Source organism: Balaenoptera physalus (assembly GCF_965194825.1).
Source record: "Balaenoptera physalus genome assembly, chromosome: 19".
Lineage (NCBI taxonomy): Eukaryota > Metazoa > Chordata > Mammalia > Artiodactyla > Balaenopteridae > Balaenoptera > Balaenoptera physalus.
Window position 1 is genome coordinate 35,307,468 of NC_138900.1, and position 22,054 is coordinate 35,329,521.

Below are 22,054 nucleotides of genomic sequence, written 5' to 3' on the forward strand. Positions count from 1 at the left end.
GTTATCTATGAACAGGCATTTAAATGCGGGAGGGGCACTATCGATCAGAAATGGCTCAGGCATAGTCTTGTCTACAGGTGGGAGAATGGACTTTTCAGGGTCATTTCAGTCCTGGAATTTGTCAATACTCTATTACAGGAACCGGGAAAGGGGGGGGGGACGCAAGGTCAGCAAATGCAGAAATCAGGTAAGAGCAGGGGCTGCTGGGAGTGATTTGCTCTCTCATTTAATAAGAATCTATTGAGAACTACTATGAGCCAGGCGCCATTCCAGGCACTGGGGACACAGGGATGAACAAGGCAAGAATAGAGGCCCAACATTCACAAAACTTAATATTTAGTTTGGGCCAAAAATACACATAGATACATTTATGTATATAGGACATATGTGTTTGTATGTATACATATCTGTATGTGCATACCTATATGTAGATACATGTGTAAATATCCATATAACAAATTAAAGCCATGATTTCAGGCGATGAGAATTAGAAATAGGAGAGAGTAATGTGGGGGAATGAGCAGTGTTAGATCAGGCAGTCAGGTAAGACCTTTCGGAAGGTGGCACCAACCTGAGAGAGGAATCTAAGAAAGAAACAAGCAATGCAGAGACATGATTAAGAGCATCCCAGGCAGAGGGAACAGCAAGCACAAGGGTCTGGAGGTGGAAATGAGCCTGCTGTGTTGGAAGAGGCTAGCGTGACTGCCTAGTTAGGCAGAGAAAGACCTGCAACGGGGCAGAGGCTGGTTCACTGGGCGCTTTCTAGACCACGGTAAGGAGTTGGGATGTTGCTCTCATTGTGATAGGAAACCCTTAGAAGTTTTACCCAATGCAGAAATTTTGTTTTACTTTTTTGCAAAGATCTCCATGGGTGTTGTATGGAACATGGACCACAGGAAAGCAAGTCAGGAGAATGAGCTGTTAGAGAAAAAGCATATTTTCCACTGGGAACAAAAAAATGCCCAGCCTTGCAGATTGCTCTCATGAGTCTCCATACCTGGGAAGGTTGGCCATTGTCCTGTCCTCTCGCCTGTTGTGTCTTTATTTGTCCTCCTCGGTTGTAGTCAGCTTCAGCCAGTATGTTATCTTTTATATTTTTGGCTTCCAAGTCTTGCTGAGTTTGATTACTTGCTGTCAGTCTCACTGGTGGTCTTCTGTGATTTCTAGGAATCAGGCTCAAAATCCATATTTTACCTTGATTTTAGTCATTCTCCTCTTGGGGTTAATGTAACTTCAATGTGGCTGTTTGCTGTGATAAACTGGGTCACTTCGCTTATACCAGTAAAAAAGCCTTCAAGTCTCAAAGGGAATCATCCCATTATCCCAATTCTTTGTCCCAAGAGTGTCCAGTAGAACTTGTTCAGTCTACATAGCATGTTTCTAGCTATGAATGTGTGATGACAATGTCTACTGTTTGCTGTAAAACTCTGTAGCCTATTTTTGCGTGTATTATCTCACTGGGTCCCAAGGAAGAAAAGAAAGTTTTTAGTATTATCCCATGTTACAGATGAAGAAACAGAGATTCAGAAAGGTTGAACAGATTGTTTGGAATGGCTTTGTACATGATAAATTACTGCTTTTAGTTTCTAACTTTCCTTCTCCTCAAGTGTTCAGATTTTTTCAAATAATATTTTTTGGAATACACATTATTTGTGATCTTCTGAGGATAGTTTTGTAGCATAAATCACAACTTCCTCTGTGGATTATGTGTATACAGAGACCAACATTCCTCTTTTTTTTTTTAATTTTATTTATTTATTTATTTATTTATGGCTGTGTTGGGTCTTCGTTTCTGTGCGAGGGCTTTCTCTAGTTGTGGCAAGTGGGGGCCACTCTTCATCGCGGTGCGCGGGCCTCTCACTATTGTGGCCTCTCTTGTTGCGGAGAACAGGCTCCAGACGCACAGGCTCAGTAGTTGTGGCTCACGGGCCTAGTTGCTCCGTGGCATGTGGGATCTTCCCAGACCAGGGCTCGAACCTGTGTCCCCTGCATTGGAGGCAGATTCTCAACCACTGTGCCACCACGGAAGCCCCCAACATTACTCTTAAGGGCCTATCGTCTGCTTAAATTCCCAAACATACTATTGAGTGGACACCCATATGCGCCATTGAGCTGAGAGCTACAAGAATTACACCAATAAGTGAGGCAAAGTTTTATCCTTGAGGAGCATCCATCTGGTAGCAGGAAGTTAGGACACTTCCCCGGGCATCAAGAATCTCTCTATTAACAGAAGCCCGACTCAAAGCAGCTTAAGAAAAGTGGCAAAGGATTGGCTCATGTAACTGGGAAATCTAAGGGTACATCTGATTAAGCATAGCTGGATCTGAGGGGCTTACATGATATCCATAAGACTGCTTTTCCTTCCTCTCTCTAACTCTAGCCTCTTTTCTCTGTGTTGACTTCATTTTCAGCTAGACTCTCTCCTTACCGTGGAAAAGATAGCCCCCTCCGGTGCCAGGCATATGTCACCCTGGTAGCTGGGAGCCCAGGTAAAAGAAAGCAGCTTCTTCCAAAGAGAACATGCCAGCAAAAGTCCAAGGAAGGATTTGTATTTATCTAATTTGGGTCACATACCCATCTCTGAACCAAACACTTTATCTAGGCTCATAATTGGCACTCAGTTATTATAATCTGCTCTTTGAGTTAAGAAAACAGTAATTGTGTTTAAATAATATTAGTAATATATATGCCCAGGACTACACTTTACAAGCATCATGAAACTGAGTCCTCAAACATTGTATGATGTAGCCTATCAGTCACCTTAGGCTAAATTATACTTCTGTAGCAAACAACCCCAAATGTTAGAGGATTGTAACAGCAGAGAATTGTTTTTGCTTGCATTACTGCTTATTTCAGTTTTTCCCCAACTATGTTACATGTTATTTTCATTTGGGTACCTCAGCTGAAGGAGTGGTCCCTATCTGAGAACTGTGTGTCCCTGGGAGAGGAAAAAGATAAGATGGCAGAACCTCACGAGACTCTAAGAGCTTCCGCTTGGAAGTGGTACATCTCATTCCCACCAACATTTCCCCAGCCAAAGCAAGTGATATGGTCAAACATGACATCAACTAGATGAGGGTGTATCCATCTTCCCATAGGGAAGAACAAAAGTATTGAACAATAACACAATCTACCAAAGGCAGGAAATGTGATTATCCCAGGTATCTGTTTCCGAGGGCTGCCATAATGAATTACCACAAACTGGATGAAAACAATAGAAATGTATTCTCTCACAGTTCTGGAAGCTAGAAGTCAGAAATCAAGGGGCTGGGCCATGCTCGCTCTGAAAATCTTCTTTGCCTTTTTCTAATTTCTGGTGGTTGCCCGCGATCCTTGGCATTTCCTGGCTTCCAGCTGCATCTCTCTCTTCTCTGTGTCCGGCATCACATGGCCTTCTCTGTCTGTGGCATTCTCCTCTCTATATGTCTGCATTCAACGTTACCTCTTCCTGTAAAGACATCAGTCATCAGGTCCACCCTAGTGCAGAATAACCTCATTTTAGCTTGATTACATCTACTTCCAAATAAGATCCCATTCACAGGTGCCTGGGGTTGGAACTTGAACATATCTTTTGGGGGGACATCATTCAATCTACAACATCTCATTTTAACAGTGAGGAAACTGAATGACAAAGCAGCTAAATGACTTGCTTATGAGCATATAACCAATGCCGGATGAAGTTGGAATTAAACCTAAACAGTTTGACTCAGACCCTGTGCTCTTAACCATTAAACCATACCGCCTAGATCTAAGTTCAGAATCCTGGATTCTTGCTTCAGTTCTGCCTCTGATTAGCTACAGCCTTGGGGAGGACCTCAGTTACGATATCGCTCAAATGGGCATGAGATCACGCAGCCTGTCTTTCAGGGTTGCTCCAAGGGCAAAGCAACATGATAGATGAGAAAGCCCTTTGAAAAAGTACTATGTTCTTCATATTTGCAAGGCAATGTTATTAGTAACTGTTCAGGAATGAGCTACACTCAGTAAGATATTTCCTACAGTCATCACCACAAACCTACTGCTTCTGAAAGGTGAGAAATTACAATATTTGGTAAAATTGGTCTCTAGCTTTCCTGTTCCAAGTGCCTCAGTAATAAGCATGAAACTGTAATATGCAGTAAAAGAGTTCATGACATAAAATGTGTGTGTGTGTGTATATATATGTGTGTGTGTGTGTGTGTGTGTGTGTGTGTGTATATATATTAAAAGTACTTGGGATGTGAGTACCACCAAAGGATTGAATGGTGCCCAGATGCTGTACAGACAAGATGTGTTGGATGGAGTGGAGTTAAGACATCCCTAGACATTTTGGTTATTGGAGCAAATTTGAGTTAAGCCAATTTGAGTTGCATTTCTCTCATTTGCACCCCTAATAATCCTTTGTAATAATGCCAACTCTTTCTTCGGTCCCTTGGTATCCACAGCACAGTTCTAACAATGCTTTTCCTTCTTCTTGGATGACTTTCATTCTCATACCAACTTTTATCTTCCCCTGTGTGCTCCAAAGAGGGTATTTACGAGCGTCTAACCACTGTGGTCTTCTCTTTCATCTATATTGACTCCCTTGGTGATGCGACTTACTGCCTGTCTTCAGCCATCACTTCAACATGAATCCTCAAAGCCAGGAGAGGCAAAAGGAACTCACTTGACAGTATTAGTGGGCAGCGTTCCCCAAGCTTGACTTTATTGATTCCCCCTGGTTTCTCCCCCTTGTCACTAACCCTTGTCTCTTGCATATGTAAGTGTGGATGGTAACGGATGATGGGTGTCAAAGTCTGATGCTAAAGTCTACAGCTGTGTGTCTTCTCTCTATCAACCCCCTCCCTAACCAGGATTTAGTGCACGCTTCTCAAATCCTTTGCATCTTCTTTTATTATTGATTTTTGAAAACTATAAAAGTTGCCATTAAAAATCAAAATCATACCCCATCCCACAACCCAGATGTAGCACTTATTAAGAGCATGTACATATCCTCCTAGATCTTTTTCTATGGTTACAAACACACACACACACACACGTTTATGGGCATCATTCCACATCACCAGCCTCTTTTCTCTGTCATTTTCCCATCTTTTTTTCTTTATTTTTGCTTTCTCCTGTCCTTATTCTCCCTTCAGTCCTTATGCCTTATTCTCCCAAATATGTCTGTAAGGACAACACATTTGTCTGACATCAGGGCCACTGCATAGAGTTGTACGCTGCACAATTCCAGGAGGTTCTAGCCACTTAGATTCCTCATCACTGCCTCTCCTTCGAGTTCTTCCAGAATAAGACACTGCAGTATTAGTCATTCTTGCATAAGGCCCTTTATAGATTTTGTTTTACGAAACACTTTTTTACCTCTACAGCATTCCTAGATGGTAAACCAAGAAAATAAAATGATCTGTTTTCTCATGAACCAATGAGAGACTCAGGAAGAATCAACTGTCGGAACCCTTGGCCAAGCTGAATGTCAATCTTTTCCCAGTGGGACAAAGGGCATCTATGTGGGTGGAGGTGTTCAGTCTAAAACTAGCCTTGAGAGAAGCTCAAAAGACATGACCGCAGGTGGGGGAGCAAAGAGAAGAGGTGGGTGGAAAAGCCAGGAAGCTCCCATGAAAGTGAAGACATAAAACAATGCAGTTGAGAGCGGTGGGACGTAAAAGCAAATAGATTAATGAAGGGTATTTGGGGGATGGTCCAAGGCCAGGACTTATCTGCCTAGTCCAGGAGGACATCTGACTGAGGTTTTTAGTGTGAGGGAGCTGTGGGCTGGTCTTTCCATTTTTCTAACTCTCGGAATGCAGTTCCTCCAAATCTGCCTGTAAGTAGTCTTTTCTGATTCACGCAAATGGGAATTTCTGCCTTTCTCACCAACTTTGGAATCCAGTTGGTTCTCAAGTTCAGAGGATCACGTTATATTTTGGAATACAAATTGTAATTGGATTATGCTCAATTGCAGTTGTAATCGGATTGGCTCTTGCGATAGAATATGAATGAGGTCAACCTAAAGGAAGTAATTCATTCCTCTAATGACAACATCTTGGTCTATGAAATGAAAAAAAGATCAAAGCTCATTAAAAAAAATAAGTATATTTCATGGAACAGTAGTTTAAAAAGTCTGGAGAATTCATTTTATTTTCATTGTATAATATCTGTTTCTCATAGAATTGTCTTGTTCTTTAGTACTTTTTATTCTTACGACTGTGCACGGGTTTGATTAGCTTAATTAGAGTTAATGTCTTGGGAGCAGAATGTGGGACTGTGAAAGTTTGGGTTCTTGAAGACTTTGAAAAAGAGATCTGTTGGCCTCGTTCTCCCTAAATTCAGAACCAAAAAAAAGTCTGACGATTATTATCATCTTAAAATAATTGAAGCACTGCTAAAAATAAAAACCAGAAGGAGAAAAACTGAACTCGAATAAAAGGAATGGAGTTATCCCAGATTTGGATACAATTCTTGCAGCAAATTGAGCTTACATCTGAAGTCTTAGGTAATTTGAGATGAATGCCCCCAAAAAAATTTTTTTCCCCTCTGAGCTGTTAACAACAGCAGTCTCCCCGGTTTCACAATGTTTCCTTCTATTTTTCTCCTGTTATCTGTGGCTCCAGTGAAGATTGAGAGGAGCCTTAGAGGGAAATGGCATTTCAGATTAAAGTCTTGTCAGATCTCATTTATTAACTGGCACAGAGTCCAACATCCAGGAGCTATGGGGTCTCTAGAAAAGCACTTGCTGTGGGCCCCGCTCGGAGGCACTGAATGGGCCCTGCATCAACCCCTTCCCTCCGTCCCCTTGAAACCATCCGTCTAGCCTTAGGCTGAATTTGGGGACTTACTTCCCAGGCAACCTCCCTGTGTTGGGAGGAGGGAAGTCCCACAAAACTGGGGACCCCACAGAGGATTAAGTATTTTGTTCTTAATAAAGAAAAAGGTTGAGGAATGGTTAGGGGTGGAGGAATATTCTAAAAGTTCTTGCCTCGAGGACCTGGTCTTTAAATTCTTTGCACTAAGTGAAAACACGCTTTAATCAATTTGCAGTCAATGAGCTATTAATTCAGTCATTCAACAAATACTTATAAGTTTAAACATATGTATATATTTGTTTGCAGGCCTGCAATGTGACAGGTCTGTACTCCAGGGCTGTAGAAAAGTGGTAAATAGAATTGATTCCATTGCCACACTTTTGGGGTTTACGTTCAGTATGGTGTGTATATGATGGAGGGACAGAAATGAACAACTAAATAGACAAAACCTTTTCTAGTAGTAATCAGTGGTAGGAAGGAAATAAACAAGCTAATGACATATAGTAGGACTCAATAAAAGTTATTTCTATCCTTTTCAACAACATGTTTTACAGAGGTTTTTTTTTTGCCTAATAAATAAACATTAATAACCATCAACTACAATAATGTTGATATAATAAATATTCTATCACTGGAAATTTTTCCTTAATGCTACTTCTGAACATTTCTTTAGTGTCTATGACTTTTCATGCCATTTCAGAACCAAAGAGGTTTTTAATATTTTCAGTAGCATTTTAGTGTTAAAGGTTTTTCATGTTCTGATTCCTTGAAGAAGGGGCAATCCATATAAGTGCTAGTCATTCATTTATTCAACAAATACTAGTTCAATCCCTGATCTGTGCCAAGCTGAGTCCTGGGTGCTGGGTGTGTTCCGGGTACCAGTATGAGAGCCAGTTCTGTGTTAAGCATGATCAATTCCAGAATTATTTTCCTGAGGCTGTAGGTAATAGAAAATCCACTGATTTATATTATTTGCCTATCCAATTCTTCTTCCAGACCAGATTTAAAATTAGCACTCAGTTCAACCCAGGTCCAAGCCCTGTCAATTATTGTTAATGAAGCTTTTCGCCATTTGACTTTTGCTCCAGATGGTCACACAGTCACCTGTGGGAAGGTGTGGATGGGGAAAGTCCCCTAGAATTGCAAGGAGCCTTGACATCTCCTTCTCCCTGGAGTGGACCACTTCGGGGAGGAAAACATTTACTAAAAGAAAAGGGATGATAATCTCTGGAGGAGAAACTTGGGGAGGTTTTAAACACACAGTTGTGGGGGGGGAAATTCGAAATATTTTAATGTGAAAAAGAAAATGTTTCCAGCAATAAAATGAGAAATGTAAAGGAAAAACCCAGAGGTAGCCCCATCCCTATGTAGTGCTGTCACTTACAGACCTTCTTCTGGGAGAAGGGGCTACCATTGCGAAGGGGCTACTCTGGGTGCCCGGACAAGGGAAGAGAGGACACATGGACCCTCACTCTTCCCTTCTGAAGATAAGGATTTGAGAATTTTATTAGAATCCCAAATTGTCTAATTGATCCCAAAGGACATAAGCTTGAGTGAGATTCATACAGGTTCTTATTGTCAGTTTCTCCCTTGCCACATTTGTTAGGAGTCTGTATTAGTGATCTATCGCTGCGTAACGAATTACCAAAATGTACTGGCTTCAAACAACACAGGCTTATAATCTTACAAATTTGCAGGGGTGGGGCAGTCAAGAATCTGGCGCAGCTTAGCTAGGTACCTCTGACTCAGGGCAAGGATGAAATCAAGGAATCAGCCAGGGCTACTGTCATCTCAAAAGTGGACGTGAGGAAGATCCCATGGTGGCACGCCCTGGGTCCTCACTGGCTGTTGGTTGACCTTAGGACTTGGGATCTCCAGAGAGCTGTTCATGACATGGCATCTTGCTTCCTTCAGAGCCAGAATCCTTTTGTAACCTAATCTTGAACATGACATCCTATCACTTTTGCTGTATTTGTAAACTTTTCTTTAGAAGTGAGCGCTAGCCTCAGCCCTCCCTCGAGGAGAGGAGATTCCATAATTTCAGCAGACAGCGATCACTGGGGGCCAGTTACAGTGACTCGAGACACTGTCAGGTCAGTGGCACCTCTTTTTTAGGCCAAATGCAGAGAAGCGTTCATCCATTTCCAGAGTCTCAAAAAACTGAGTTTGAAATATTTGAGGAGGAAGGGAGTATGGAAGGAAGGGTTTCCTCTAAATTTCCTAAGGATAAAGTTTAAAAATGTATAGACTAAACTCCGAGAGGGTGGGGATCATGGGGGGAGGGGAAATGGTCTTTGGCCAGAGGACGGTAGCAACAGACAACCAGATGCTGAATGACAAAAACCTTGGGAATTTTGTAATTCCAGATTCTTGTAAGAATCTGGAGAGAAATGTGTAGGATCAGATGTTCAAGGAGAAGTATATCAAAAGTGTTGAAGGAGAATAAATTTATTTATTTATTTATTTTTAATTTTATTGGAGTATAGTTGATTTACAACATTATGTTAGTTTCAGGTGTACAGCAAAGTGATTCAGTTATACATGTAATGCATTCATTCTTTTTCAGATTCTTTTCTCATATAGGTTATCACAGAATATTGAGTGGCGTTCCCTGTGCTATATAGTAGGTCCTTGCTGGTTATCTATTTTATGTATAGTAATGTGAATATGTTAATCTCAAGCTCCTGATTTATCCCCCCCCACCACTGAGAATAAATTTATAAAGCCAATATGCATTCATTGGTCCTACTTGTAGGGAATTTTAATTCTCTCTCTTCTTTAGATGGAATAAAGTCTTTTGTCCTGTTTATGAGATCACGCTGACCACGCACAGCCCACTACAATCCACTAACACATAGTGGAGGTTGAATGTTGTCCAACGGCTTGGAGTCAGGTCCTGCCAGGTGAGCCTGAAGTCAAAAGGAGACACAATTGCCATTTCTGTTTTAAATCACGTCTGATCTTGATGCGCGCCTAAAACGTTCTGCCAGCAAAGAGTTAAACAAGAAACTGTAAAAAATGATAGAAACAATATGAGACCTAACAACTCAACAGTTGCCAAAACTAGCAAATAATCAAAATCTGACCACAAAACCTCTCCAGATCCACAGTGGCACCAATGCCAGCTTACGAACAAAGCTGCCCAATATATTTTTTAAATCCCTCTTGTCTCCCATTCATCTCCTGACCAAATGTTGGCAACAAACTGGCTCACAGAATTTTGAGTTGTAAAAGGGTTCAGGGATGAACTGGAGCAGAAACTCTCAAATCAGGGAGCCGGGACGATACCACCCCCTGGGAGATGGGTGCAGATCCGAATCTGGGGAAGTGGGTGTTGAAAGAATATCTGTTGTTGTAATTGTATAGCAGGGGCAGGAGAGCATTTTTGCTTTCCTAGAACAAAACACACAAAGAAACACTGAAGATCCTCTTGGCTGGTGGAGAAATGTCTACATTTTCTCTACCAAGCAGGGCATTTCTGGTGGAGGGACACACCAGGATCTTGAGAGGTAAAAGAGGTGACGTGCAGGATATTAATGTTATCAAAAGAGAACATTGTTGAAGAGCTGATAAAGGCTGATAAAGAGTAGCCTCCTCTTTTTACATATTTAAGAATTCATTCCGGGCTTCCCTGGTGGCGCAGTGGTTGAGAATCTGCCTGCCAATGCAGGGGACACGGGTTGGAGCCCTGGTCTGGGAGGATCCCACATGCCGCGGAGCAACTGGGCCCGTGAGCCACAATTACTGAGCCTGCACGTCTGGAGCCTGTGCTCTGCAACAAGAGAGGCCACGATAGTGAGAGGCCCGTGCACCGTGATGAAGAGTGGCCCCCACTTGCCGCAACTAGAGAAAGCCCTCGCACAGAAACGAAGACCCAACACAGCCATAAATAAATAAACAAATAAATAAATTTAGAAAATTTTTTTTTAAAAAAAGAATTCATTCCCCTTGCATTCAATTCAGCAAATTATGGTTGAACAGCATGTGCCAGGGAGAGTGAAAAGTATTGGGAAAACGGGGCTAGGTAAGGCACTGTTCCAGCCTTCCATATTCCATATAAACAGAAAATGGACAACGTCAGGTTCGTTCTATAAAGATATGCAACTTGTCCTAGAAGAGACAAAACCTAGCCCCAGGGTGTAATTAGGAAAGGCTTCCATGGAAAGGTGATACCTCCCCATCCTCTTCTTCATCATTACCCGTGTCATTACTGTACTTGCTATGAGCTGGGCTATATAAAGAAAAAAGGGAATTACAATCCCCACATGTAGGACCAATTCATACGTATTGGCTTTATACGTGTATCCTCAATCAACACTTCTGCTACTTCTCCTTGAAACACCTAACCCTAGATATTTCTCTCCAAATTATTAAAAATTTCCCAAGATTTTTACCCTGCAGCATCCGGTTGTCTGTTGATACTGCCCTCTGGCCAAAGACCACCTCCTCTTCTCCCACACTTCTCACCCACCAGGAGTTTAGTCTACACATTTTTATTTTATTTTATTTTTATATATTCATTGCATCAGTTTGTCTATAAATGGCATCATTATAACAAATGCAACTGACATTAACAGCCTGGGAAGCTTACACAATAATTCGTGATAAGCATAAAGCTCAACTGGTGGGCAGCAAAGTGGCAGGAATATCAGGAATGAGTCTATGGGCTCTGTATATTTGGCATCCTGTGGGCATGTCAGTTGGTCTTTTTTGGAAGGGATGAACCAACCTGATAAGTCAGTTAAGTGTAGATTTAGAAGCTTCTATTATAAAATCCAGTTTTTCTCTTCTGCTATCCTGTCCCCTGCAGCCACATTAGCAGACTTGTGTCCCTGCCACCTCTCAGAGACTCCCTCTACCTTTAAACTACGCTCCCCCCACCTATTTAGTTAGACATCCTAACTCAAGCTACACCTAATTTTTATGCATTTTTAAACTTCATTCTTATGAACTTTTAAGGAAACCCTTCCTTCCACCCTCGCCTCCCCCCCGAATATTTCAAACCCAGTTCTTTGAGACTGTGGAAATGGAGAAGACTTCTCTGGGTTTGCTCTGAAAAGAGGGGCTGCTGACCAGATGGGTCTTGAGCAACAGGCCGTATCCCCTATCACGTCTTAACTGTGGGCCAACACTGACATTTTTATAGCCACTTATTATACTATGGGTTTTTTAGCACATAGCTGAAAATCATATTGATAAGAATATGACATCCAAGCACTGGAAAAATCAATCCCAAGTCCTGGATTCTTTGCATGCCGATGCTACAAGTCACCTGGGCAGAGTGCTGTGTTAGGCACATTACATAAACCACACAGGCTCTGAGTTGAATTGTTCTGTATTTTGTAATGCATAAAAACCTGCGATGACACAGCCAGGAATCTGGTTAGCAGTGCCACATGACTACAGAGCTATTTGCCTCAGAGCTATTTGGAGGTCATTGTGGTAGGCGTTGGTTACCTCCCCAGCAAACATTCTCTGTCCCCCTTCCCATCGGCTTTTATACAAGTTAAGGCAGTACTATTTGCCATAACAGAGAAAAAAACAACATCTCAGAGGCTTAACATAATAGAAATATATTTCTTGCTCAAGTAAAATCCAATTTGAGGTGGAAGTTGGAGGGACGCTCTGCTCCATGCAGTCATTCAGGGACCGAAGCTCATTGCATCTGTGACCCCTTCCTCCTCTAGGGTTTTAGGATGTTCTCCATTTAACCAGTGAACAGAGGAGGAGACTGCAAAGGATTGTGTGGGAGGCTTTTATGTACCAGGTCTAGAAGTAGCTTACATTCACGGTCCATAATTCAATAACATGGCCCAAAAGGATGGGGAACCGATGTGGTACACACTATTCCTTTTTTGGAGAGAAGGAAACGGAGACACAGAGGGTTTACAGAACTTGCCCAGGGCTTCCCTGGTGGTGCAGTGGTTGAGAATCTGCCTGCCAATGCAGGGGACACGGGTTCGAGCCCTGGTCTGGGAAGATCCCACATGCCACGGAGCAGCTAGGCCCGTGAGCCACAGTTACTGAGCCTGTGCGTCTGGAGCCTGTGCTCCGCAAGAAGAGAGGCCACAATAGTGAGAGGCCCGCGCACTGCGATGAAGAGTGGCCCCCACTTGCCGCAACTAGAGAAAGCCCTCGCACAGAAACGAAGACCAAACACAGCCAAAAATAAATAAATAAAAAGAAATTAAAAAAAAAAAAAAAAGAAAAAACACAGTTCGAGTACTTTCTTAAAAAAAAAAAAAAAAAAAAAAAAAAGAACTTGCCCAAAGTCACACAGCTGGTCACAGTGGAGTTGAGATTTGAACCCAAATCTCAGACACCGGAGAGTGTGTTGGCCGCGCCACATGGCATGTGGGATCTTAGCTCCCCAACCAGGGATCGAACCCATGCCCCCTGCGTTGGAAGTGCAGAGTCTTAACCACTGGACCACCAGGGAAGTCCCCTGGAGAGTATGTTTTTCATCATTCTATTTTATTCTGGAGGAAGTGAGCCCTGAGATGGATCTTTGGATCTTGAAAATAGGATATGGAACAGTGGAAGAAAAGACAGAGGACATTTCTTTTAAAAACCAGACATCTTTAAAGGCAAATTAAGGTAATCTTCTCTGGGAAATGTACCCATACGACATCATCCCCCAAGGACCTACCTTACCAGCCTCCTTCCATTTGTAGTAGCTTCACTCTCTCGCACATGTGGGCAGGGTTGGTACCTCTGTATACATGTCCCTCCTGTTTGACCAGGGCTGAGATATCCCAGAGGGTGGAGACTTTCTCCTTTCCTTTCCTGACAGCTCTGAGCACAGTGCCAAGGGGATGTCAGTAATCCATCACTATTTAACAGGTTGAGAATGGGCTACGATGTGGGACCAGAGGTGTATCTGCTCACCTAGAGAGGAAAGAGGCTGCCGAACAATATCAAGGTGGGCTGGGGGCAGTAGGGAGAGGCACTGTCTCCTGTACTGCTCCTTGCTGGATGGAGAAGTACGTTTGGAGCGTGATGGGTTCAGGGCATGATGAACTGATGGACAGCAGTCTCACAAATAACAATTTGGAATATGAAAGGCATTCCTGACTTTTCCCAAGTTTATATGTATATTCACGAAGCTGTGCTGACTTAATTGACTCTTCCAAGACTGGTGGGATGGAAATAAGAGGCTTTTTTTGACAACTTTGGCAAGGCAAAAGGACAGTGGAAAGTAGTTTATAGTTGGGCAGAACTAGGTTTCTACCATAAGAAACCAGGAAAAGAAGAGCAAATTAAATTCAAAGCAAGAAAAATAAAGGCAACAAATAAAGATCAGAAAATAAATAAATGAAAAAGAAAACCAAATCAATACAGAAAATAAGTGAAAGCAAAACTAGATATTTGGCAAGATCAGTAAAACTGACAAATATTTAGCCTAACTAACCAGAGAAAAAGAGAGAAGGCAGAAATTACCAATATCAGAAACAAGAGCAGTGGCATCACTACTGATTCTATAGATGTTAAGATGATAATAAGGAAATATTATCAACACCTTGATTCTAATAAATTTGACAACTTAGATGAAATGGACAAATTTCTTGAAAAGACAGACTATCAAAACTTATTCATTGAGAAATAATTAAGCTGAACAGTCCTATATCTGTTAAATAAATTTTTAGTTAAAATTCTTCCCATGAAGACAACTCTAGGCTAGGTGCTTTCACTGGGGAATTCTACCAAACATTTAAGGAAGAAATAATACTAGTTCTACACAAACTCTTCTGGAAAACTGAAGAGGTAGAAGACTTGCATCTGGAATTTTAAATAACTCTCAAAACTCAGTAATAAGAAAATAAACAAACTAATAAAAGGTTTGAGCAGACGCTTAACCAAAAAAAAGATATACTGATGGCAACTAACATACAAAATGATTGTCAACATCATTAGTTATTAGGGAATGAAAATTATAACCACAAAATGGCACTACTATACAGCGGGTGTGATATTACACCCACTAGAATGGCTAAAATTTAAAAAAAAATCAATGACTCCAAGCATTGGTTAGAATGTTCACCAACTGAAAGTTTCACATGTTGTTACTGATTATGTGAAATGGTACAACCACTTTGGAAAACAGTTTGCAGTTTCTTAAAAAGTTAAATGTACATCCAGCCATATGATTTAGCCATCCCATTTCTAGGTATTTATCTAAGAGAATTAGATCCACACAAACTCTTTTTCATAGTTTCGTAGTAGCTTTATTTATAATAGGTAAAAAACCTGGAAACAATGACAATGTTCATCAATAGGTGTGTTGATAAATCAATTGTGTATCCATTCAGTGGAATACTGCTCAGCCATTAAAAACAACAATAAAAATAAAACTATTGCTACAGGTGAGAACTTGGGTGAATCTCAAAACAGGTATGCTAAGTGAAAGAAGCCGGACAAAAAGAGTACATATTATATACTCACTTATATACAACTCTAGGAAATGCAAACTTCTCCATAGTGACAGAATGACATGTGGCTGCTTGGGACCCAGAGGAGTGGAGGGGGATGGGAGGATGTGACTACAAGAAGTCAAAAGACATTTTGATGATTATATTGATCCATGGTTTCATGGATGTAAACTCATCTCACAACTTACCAAACTTGAAGTATAAACAAGTATAGTTTATTATATGTTTATTTATACCTCAATACAGCTGGAGGGAAAAGATCATTCGGGCAGTAGTTTAGAACATGGATGGGTGGACGAGATTCCAAAGTGCCTGCAAAGAGATAACTTAAAAGAGTGGATTATGCAAGAGAGAGTGGAAGCTTACACCAGAATAGAGAGGAGACAGATTTGAGAAATATTTAGAAGGCAGAATCCACAGAAAGCATCAAGGTTGGCCCCAAATGTTTTTCCCCATGTAACTGAGTGTTTGGTGTGCCATCTGGAGATGGGAGAGAAGCAAATGGAAAGAGTGTGTGTATATGAGGGGGTGGTGGTGGTAATGAGTCCACTTTTGGGTCGGTTGAGCTGAGGAGCCACCAACAAGCAATTTGCTACCAAACTAAAATAATTCTTTGCGGTCAGGGACTACATCCCTGTGTTATGCCCATATATTTTGCCCACGTGAAATACTGTGCCTGCGGGGAGTTCTTTAGACATTCCCAATAAACGGGAAAGAAGCTATGAGATGAAGTTCTGATGCTTTCTTATCTATTTTAAGCCAAGCATCTCTTTGTTTTGGTTTTATCTGTTGCTGCTCTATTCTGAGTGTCATTCTCTCTCATACACACACACATATCACACCCTTGGTTTGGTCCACTTGCCCTGGAATCTATTCTTGACGACTCGCAAAGATGGCTAATTCAGAGACTAGGCCTGTCAGAAATAAAATCTCTTCCCTGTACTAGAAGTAAGCATATTGGCAACATTTGGCAAAGGAACGCACCCAAGCTGGAGGAATACCAGCTGGGATGCCTTTTCCAGCAGAGTCACCGTGCAGAAGATGTGCTGAAATGAGGACAGGCTATTAGAAAACCTTGGAGAATCTAAGTATCTTAGTGTATTTTAAGATTGGGAGGTGTATTGACCATCATCCAATCTGACTCCCCACTTGATGCTTGGAGTTTTTGTGCAACGTTCCCAACTCACAGACCTGGCTTATTCACTGGGAGCAGGGACACAGACCCTGTTCTGTGAGCCTGTGGGTTTCTACGTGGCTTGCTTGTGAATTCTGAACAGCTCTCAGCCATGCTAGTGGTAGAGACAATCAGCTCACCTTGCCTTCCAGAGGGTTTCAGTTGTTAATTTCAAAGTACATTCTCTTAAGGACAAACGCCCTTCCCTCTACCCAATAGGAAAGAGGATTTAGCCTTTAAAGTCAAGATCCATTGCACATATCAGCCGTAGAAAGCAGACGTGTTCCAAGGTCTGTACCATGGGATCCCGCCACAGCTGATTAGACCAGAGAGAGCACTTATTTCAAGGGGAAGCAATCCACTGGCTGGTCAGAGCTCTATGACTTGTACACTACGATAGCTGAGCCTGTGGCTATGGAAGGGCAGCTTGGCAGAGATTTGAAACCAACCATAAATTTCCATCCCTCGTATATGCCTCTACATTTACGCGACTTCTTTCTCGCTCACTGTCTTCAGCTTCTCACTGTTACATCTCCTGAGGCAGCCATTAAAGAGACTCTTTTGATTGGACACACTTGAGTGAAATACCCATCCTGAATTATTTAACCATGGCACGGGCTGGGATCTTGTAGGAAACTGGAAGCTCCCCCTTAAGGATGTGAATAGTTGTCGTGTTGCTCGCATATAACACCTCAAATGCCCAGTATGCGTGAGTGAAGGCTCTGTGAACGAGGCACTGGGCAGGTCATTTGGACTATTAATGGCTCAATAAGGAACACTAGGCTTAAGCTTCCAGACACTGGCAAAAAAGAAAAATGGTAGAAGGAAAGCAGGGATGTGGCCTGGAGGGGCTAATGAACAAGGCTGGAAATTTGGAAGAAAAGAATGTGAATGGATTTGGGGGAAGGCAGCCCAGGTAGGGTAAATGGAGTGGACGTGACAGTTGGTGGGAAAGTACAAGGCACACTCGGGGCAAGTTGAGATGTGAGGGTTTATACATATGAGCACGTGGGTGTATGTAGGGGAAGGGGTCACTAACAGGAGATACGGCTGGAAAGGAAAGATTGCAGAAAGCTTCCCATACTGGGATAAGTGGTTTGGATTTTATCTGTAACAGAGAGTCATTGAAGGGTTTTGGACAGAGTTATGGTTAATGGAAGAGACCTTGTTTTCTTATGTTTGTCAGAAAGTGGTCTATTGGATTCTAGGCAGAGGAGCCTTAAAAAAAAGCCCTGAAGGAGGAATTGAAAGTTCCGGGCCCGAATTTTAGCTCTGCCAGTTACTTACTACAGGCAAGCCAAGAGGCTTGGGCAACCTCTCCAAACCTGTTTCCTCTTTTGTTAAATGGGATGCTAATGTCTGCTGCTCTTACTTTACAAAGTAATTTTGAGTGTCAAATGAAATGCTAGAGTACATGAAAGTACCTACCAAAATATAAAGTACTATAGGGACTTCCCTTGTGGCACAGTGCTTAAGACTCCATGCTCCCAATGCAGGGGGCCTGGGTTCGATCCCTGGTCAGGGAACTAGATCCCACATGCATGCTGCAACTAAGAGTTCGCATGCCACAACTAAGGAGCCGGCAAGCTGCAACTAAGGAGCCCCCCTGCTGCAACTAAGACCCGGTGCAACCAAATAAATAAATAAATAAATATTTAAAAAATTACTATATACACAGTGATTTGTATTATCATGCTCTTCTCCCATCCAGCTGGACTGCCAAAGCCATATCTTACTGGTGAAATATGGATGTTTTCTTGTCATGAAAAGGAGGCCATTAAGAGGACCAGACAGAGAGAAAAGAACATTATTTAGCCAAGGCCAGAATGGTCCCTTGTTTGAGAAAGTTAGCTCATTTTAGACTTCTACACTACAAAAAATGAGTTTCAATGGTTGTGCATGCATTAAACATTTATTGGGCACCTCCTATGTGTCTGCCTGGAGATAAAAAGGTAATCACGATAAGTTTCCTGCAATCTAGGAGCTCAGAGCAAGGAGTTCCTCCTACCTGTGTTCCCTTTCCTCCTTCATGCAACCTAGAAATATATATTGAATGCTTATCTGGTGCCTGGCACTGAGTACTAGAGCTAAAGCAATGGGTTAGATAGAGATAGCCCCTGCCTTCAGGGACCTTACATTCAGGAAGGAGAAACAGAAACGTAGGAGCAAACAAATATTTAAATCAGAGAATTTCAGATGGTGACAGGGGCCAGAGAGAGGGTAAAAGAAGGTGATGAATTAGAGAGAAAGATTTAGAGAGACAGGGAAGCCCTTTAGAGTAGCCACGTCACAAATGCAAAAAGAAATAAACAGGTGGAATTAATTTTAATCATATGCTTTATTTAAGCTAATATATCCAAAATATTATCATCTCAGTAGGTAATCAATATAAAGAAATAGTGACAAGATGATGAGACATTTGACCCTTCTTTACACTCAGTCTTTGAAATCCGGTGATTATTTTACACTTGTGAAAGCACGTCACAAAGTGCCCATGTACCCCTGCCCCTTTGTGAGTGCTCATAGCCACATGTAGCTAGTGGCTGCTGTGCCCAATGGTATAGCTCTGGGCCTCTCTATTAACTCAGATAAATCTCCTTCCTTTATTACATGGGTGTGTTGGTGCTATTCTTCAGCTCCATAAAGGGATTTCTAAAAATTTAAATGTAATCTGCCAATGCCAAAATTACCAGCATCATGCTCTCATTAATTCCCGTAAGCAATGTCCCAGGGTTGACCCCCTGGGTCTGTTGGGAAGGGCTGAGTCATGGGGTTGATAAGCCATCCCTCACTGGGTTGTCATGGGGGCTGGCCTGGCCAGGATGGGACCAGCCTTCAGATGGGACCGGCTCTGGGGAGCCAGCTGCAGCAATGGGCCGGTGGTGTTTCTTCTGGGAAGATCCTTCCCAGGCTGAGGCAGGAAAAAAGACGAGCTCATTTTTGTCCTGCATTGGTTCTCACCCTGGCAAAGGGGAAAATGAGATGAACACTTTGAAATGCTAATTATTTAATCTCTGCCAATGTTGGCTGCTTCCAGGAGAGCCCATGTTCATTTTAAAAATGAAACTATTTTAGAAAATGACCCAGGTCATGAAAGTGTGTTCCTCTGGGGGGGGCCGAGGGGCCCTTCCCAGAACCCATCAGCCCTCCAGCGGGCTTGAGCAGCCTCCCTTGGAGGTTCGGCTGTTCCCCTGACTCCTTGTAAGCAGCCCTCAGAAAGTCTCTTGAATTTAGAAAATTGTGCCAGCAGAATGCCATGGGGATTGAAAGACCCGAGTTCAGCCTACAATTTCTGAACTTTCTTCGTAAGGGATGTTGGCAGATTGTCAGACTCTGCAAGCTGTAGTTTTCACATGTCTAGAATTTTCTTCCTGGATTTGTAGTGAGAATCAAGTGCTATTACTCACATGGTATGTGTAGCCCTGATGGTGAACAATCCAGTTTAGTACTCAGTACATTTTAGCCATTTTTAATTGTGTCGTTATAGTTGAGAAGGGTTGGAAATTGTGTGGTTATCTCTGATACACACTTATTTCTCACTGTGTTTTTTTGTTTTTGGTTTTTTTTTAATTCAGATTAAATATAGGAAAAAAGAACTTTCTGGAAAAAAGCTCTTCCCTTCACCCATATAAGCCTGTATTAGCCTGCTCAGGCTGTCATAAAAAAAAAAACACAGACTGAGTGGCTTAAATGACAAAAATGTATTTTCTCATGGATTTGGAGACTGGGAGTCCAAAATTGAGGTGTCCGGAGGTTTGGTCTTTCTTGAGGCTTTTTTTTTTTTTTGGCTTGCCGGTAATCGCCTTCTCCCTGTATCCTCACTTGGCCTTTTCTACATGTTCCTTCCTCTTCTTGTAAGGGCACTAGTCTTACTGAATTAGGGTCCCACCCTTACGACCTCGTATAACCTTAATCACCTTCTTAAAGGACCTGTCTCCTAAGGTCCCTTTGGGGTTAGGGCTACAACATATGAATTTGGGGGACACAATTCAGTCCATAACAAAGCCTAATCCCAAGTTTCATGTAAAAATTCAAAGTTATGGGGAAAAGCTAACAGAGAACTAAAGAATCCCATTGCACGTTTTGGTTGTCTTTGAGATAAACATCTGAGAATTTGCCCCAAGTCTAATCAGTTATAATAGTGTTTTTTTAAACTTTAGTCATTTCTCTACAGTCTTTATGTTTGTAACACATCTGCCTTTTCCCTGTACTATGATTTATTTAGTATCTTTCATTAAATTGACTCCATATTCTACTTAAATAAATATATTTTGAAAGAAAACCTTAGGTCATTACCAAGAAATTTAAATGTTCTTGTTGTTTATAAGGAGAAAGTGATCATACAATAAATCAATGTATACAAGGAGTGTTATTGAATTCTTTCTAGACATTGCCTTATTTAACAAACACATAGCACTTCCTATATGCCAGACACTATCCAAGCACTTTGTAAACATAATCTTGTATATTCTTCATGACCTAAGAATGAATAGGTAGCTTTAATATTCTCATTTTGAAGAGGAGGTTAAATAACAGAGGGATTAAGTAACAGAGAGGTTAAATAACTTGCCAAAAGTCACACAGCTAGTGAGTCCAGTAACACTGGGAATCTGGGCAGCCTGATGTTGAACGTTTAATGTTTAAACTATATTTATTGAAAGACTAATTTTTACAGATTTAACGGTGAAAACCCCTTTGGATTACTTCCCTACTTTCTCAGGAGAAAAATTTCAAAGTCACATCAAATAAACTAAAAATGATTTCCCATTCCAAAAACAAGCCTCAGTGTTTGACTATTAGCTAAGTGCCCGGGCTTAAAGAAAACATTTCAACCCAGGCCTTCCTGACTGGGAAGCCCCACATATTCACTGCATCTCTGCAGTTTTGCTGGTGGGGAAAGCATTCTCCAGTCCTGATCAAAGGCAAAGACTAGTTCAGCTCTACCAGCCTCAGGGTTCTTCCTGGTGGGCTTCCTTGGGGGCCATTTACTCACCAGTGTCTTTTCCCAGCTGGCAGGAAGATTGGGAAACTGATGCAATTTGGAGGTGGGGGAAGGGAGACTCATTCACAGCCTTGTCCCCGCCAGCCACAAAAGCATAATCTGCTTGTTTCCCAGATAGCGGGAACAAATCATGATTGAAGGGTCCCTCTGTGTAGATCTCCACCTTGTAAAGTCTATGCAATGGAGTATCAGGATCTTGGGTTCTCCTCTAACCACACAAGGCTCCTGGCAGAACTTTCTTTCCAGAACTAAACAAATTTAGCACCAGATGGCTAATATTGTTGACTTGAAGATTTATGTGTGTGTGTGTGTGTGTGTGTGTGTGTGTGTGTGTATTATACATATGTACATGTATATATATATATACATACATAATATATATAACTTTATACGGTTTTGAATTTACATACGTATATATAATTTATTTTTACCAGAATGCTTGAGATATTATATACATGTGTATATATGCACATGCATGCATACATATATACACATATGTACAGAAATTATTTGTTCATTTCAACATCGTGAATTCAATTTTACCAGAGTGTTTGAGATGATACATGCATATATATTATTATATATACTATATATATATGAATAATATATCCTTTGGTCTTCTTCCCTATGGTTCTAACTCCATCCCAGAAGAAATAGGAAGACCAGG

At 41.6% G+C, this 22,054-nt stretch overlaps 2 long non-coding RNA genes across 2 annotated transcripts in view; both read right to left on the reverse strand.

The window, feature by feature from the left end:
• The window catches only part of LOC309648989, a 1,142,769-nt gene that overhangs the window by 738,898 nt on the left and 381,817 nt on the right, over nucleotides 1-22,054 (reverse strand). The window lies entirely within an intron of this gene.
• Nucleotides 1,790-14,290, reverse strand: LOC309648778. The gene is made up of 2 exons (XR_014256786.1): nucleotides 13,432-14,290; nucleotides 1,790-3,477 (listed from the first exon to the last, which is right to left on the reverse strand). It is a non-coding gene; the product is annotated as an uncharacterized lncRNA (long non-coding RNA).